The sequence below is a fragment of the Nuphar pumila genome, chromosome 3, assembly GCF_984573655.1.
Source record: "Nuphar pumila chromosome 3, dmNupPumi1.hap1.1, whole genome shotgun sequence".
In the NCBI taxonomy this organism is placed as follows: Eukaryota; Viridiplantae; Streptophyta; class Magnoliopsida; order Nymphaeales; family Nymphaeaceae; genus Nuphar; species Nuphar pumila.
Genome location: NC_143251.1, coordinates 21872110 through 21875860, shown reverse-complemented (window position 1 = coordinate 21875860; position 3751 = coordinate 21872110).

Here is a 3751-nt window from a genome sequence, read left to right as displayed (position 1 = left end):
GACAAGTTGTCCTTTTGGAGTCCCCAAATCATTTTTAGTGCCATCTATACGAATGGATCTATGGCAACATGTACCAATCAAATATTGAGCTTCAGCCTCTAAACCAACTTGATTCATTGCACAGGTTAATAGCCAAGTATCAAACAGAAAATCAGTCTCCACGTCATCTTGCTACAAACCAGAATCTGGAGAGGAAGTGTTCAAACTTAACTAAAAGAAAATCTTTAATACTATCAATTGACTTGAATCATATGGTAGGAGTTTTTATTTTCCCCTGGTGCTAATGAAGGTGTGGAACTATTGAGTAGAAATCACTTTTTTTTTTGCATATTTTTAAGATCTTTTTTGTAGTACAGTCTTCAGACCTTATGGATGCGATCAATAAGGTTTGTTTAATAGAAACTGAGTTTTGAATCATGTGATTGTGACATGTAAACATGTAAGAAATGACCCACAATATACTAAAAAAAATTTATTTTTACATAAAAAAACATGAACCAATCCTTAGCAAACATGCCATCTGAATATGTCTATGTAGTCAGTTTAAGCTGATAGAGCTTGAACCCATGATTTCCAGTTCAAAAGTTCCGTTCCTTCGTTAGTACCAAATATGGGCCCTTAATTAAAATACTCATTTGGTCCCGGATGGACTAAGCCTATAATTCTACAAACAAAAGCGCCACTACTGTTTGATTTGTTGGAGTATATGACCACTTAATTTCAGCTTTCCATTTACAGCTAAGCTAATCTAAGCTCAGCCATCATTCAATCACTTCTAATGATTGATTTTGCTGAATGAAAATTACTGAATTTTTGGTGTCCCCCCTTGTACAAAAGTAGTCGTTGACTCTTAGCTGATCAATCACTCGATTTCCATTGCACGAAAAATTCAAATACAACAAGAAAATAACGTGAGGGAGTTAAATCTCTCCACATCCCTAATATGAAGAGAACAAGAAAGTCCCAAAATTTTATGGTTTGTGTTTGTTGCCTGTTTGGGTTTGGGTGCATCGTTTTGCCTCCTGCATTGTGGAACCATGATTTATATTAGTTGATTGCTGAATTGGTGGGTGGGAAGTTTGTAACTGGGATGAAAGAACTAAATGTCAAGTAGTGCTCGAATTCTTCTACAAGTGCCAGTAAATCTGAATCTAATCGGCAATAAATCACGACGGATCAAGGCTTCATTTGAGAGCATTACATTGAGATGAAAATACCATTTGCACGTGTTGCAAAAATGTGGTTTTGAGAATGGAGTTGCCAAACACATCCTCTTGTGATTGACGTCGAAATGTGGTGTTGAGGCTGCCAACTGCATTCCTAATTCAGTGTTTTGGCAACTCCACCGTTCCCAAACAACAGAGAGCATGGTAGCACAGGGGGGAAACCACAATACACCTTCGATTCAAGGCTCCCAAACAGAGCCTAAAAGGCATTGCCAGCCAAAGTCTCAATGTCATGTTGGTGTTGTAGTTAGATATTGTCCATCATGGCCCCATAACATTAGGAAATAAGAAAGGGCATTGATCATCGTTTTAGCCGGTTAAGTTTTGCCTTTGTTCAAGGCCTAAAACGTTACTAAGCAGGATTCTGCTCCAGATCCACCTTGATCCAGCTCAAATCCGAGCTATTTACAGCCCTAAAATAAAGTAAGGACCATGCATCCAGGGATTCAAACGACTTGGATTCTCACTTGGATCCAACACAAATTGCCCGTCCCAATTACAAGAGAAATATGATTGAGGTATCCTCAGATCTGGTTGGAAACAGATCTGTTATCACCCTAAGAGGGCTTAGACAAGGAGACCCATTATCACCTTTGTTGTTTCTTATAGAAATGGAATCATTATCAATGTTGATTAATTCGGCCCATGAAAATGGGAATTGTCATTGGTGTAAGGTTTTCGACACTATCACTATCACCCATTTACTTTTTGCGGATGACATTTTAGTGTTTGGTAAAGCAACGAAAGAGAACATGTTAGTAATGTAGGTACTTTTAAGATGCTTTGGTGAAATTTTAGGTTTGAAAATGAATGGGGGTAAAAGCCATGTTTTGGTATTCAATGACTATTGGTTTCAGGCAAGCTTTGACTTGTCAATTTTTTTATTGCGCAGCAGGTGGTTTACCTTTCACTTACTTGGGCCTACTACTTCAAGTTTCTCGAGAATCTCATTGGGGTGGGGTGGAAGATCAGATTTGGGCTAAAACCCAATGTTTTTCGGCCCATCTCTTATCTAAGGCAGGGAGAATCACTTTGGTGAAATTTAGTATCTCCACTATGGTTCTACATCTTATTCAAATCTTTAAAATGTCAAGAATGGTTGAGAAATAACTTACAATTTTCTTTTCAAACTTTATTTGGAATAAGAACTTGGATGGAAAGGGGAAGGCCTTGGTGGGATGATGTCATATCTCAAAACCATTGATTTTTGGGGAGTTGGGCATTCGGGACATTCGCAAGTTTAACTTGGCACATCTTGTTAGATGGTTACAGGTGATTTGCAAAAGATATAGTTTGCTCTCTACTGTGTTGGTAGAAAAATATAGTATTTTGAAATGGCCTTAGAGTTGGAACAAGAGTTATAGATGGTAAAGGGGGGTCGGGTATTTGGAAGGGATGGATGAAAATTATTATTATTTTTTACCAATTCTTTAAGGTCTGCATTGGTTATGGGGGAAGCACGATGTGTGGTGTTGTGATAACTCTTTGCGTGATGAATTTTCTCAACTTTATCAGCTAGCTCAAAGACTACGCTTTGGTAAAGAATTTTTGTTTACCATACTCTAATCACTGGGAATTAACTCTTAGAAGAGTGGAAGTGGACGGCTCTCATGTCTTGCACCAATTTCATTTATTTATCTCATCTATAGTGTGATGTGAAAGCTTACGAATGAGGAAGATTCTCAACAGCTTCTCTTTACTTGGCATTAAGTGACCCATCTCTCATTTGGTTGCCTAAGGATGCACTATGAGGGAGTGGCTTACCGTATCGAGCATCCCTAACAGGTTGGTTTATTCTTAATGAAGAAAATGCAAACTGATGACTGGTTGAGAAGGTGGGGTTTTCATTTGGCAAGTAGATGTTCTCTTTGCCAATGTCACGTGCAACATATTTTCTGGGAGTGTCCTTTCATTGGGTCTTTAAGAAATCAGGTTGAATTCCATATTTGTTGAGAGAATATGGTTTTTCTTGGAGGGTGCTGACAATGGAGCACCTTCGAATTCATCGTGATGCTGGGAGATTCGTTTGGTGCGCCTGTTGGCTATCAACATGGAGACTGATTTGGTTAGAAAGAATGATGGAATATTTAGGGAGAAACAATAAAGTTTTGATAAGATTTGTTTTCTATTGAAGTTGGAATTAAGAAGGGTCCAGCAGAAATGGCCGGGGAAGGACTTTCGCTGGTTGGGTAATAGAAGGATCTTTCTCTGATGTATGTGTGTGTGTGTGAGGGTAGGTATACATGTATGAGTTTATGTCTGTGTGCGATAATGGCCGTGTGTGAGTAAGCTCTGGGCGTGTTTGATCAGTGCTCTTATCTGTTGAGGGTATTGTCTACCGTTCGTCAGCCTCTTCACTTAATACTCTTCTGCACATTATTCTCTGGTATCTATGGCGCTGCGGGTCGTCTTGCATGGACTTCTGCTACAGCTCAGCTACTTTTCTAGTGGCGGGGCATCGGTCTCGTCAGCTCTTGTTCCTTTGATGTTCTGTTTGAAATTACAGGGTTCTGATCTCATGGCCT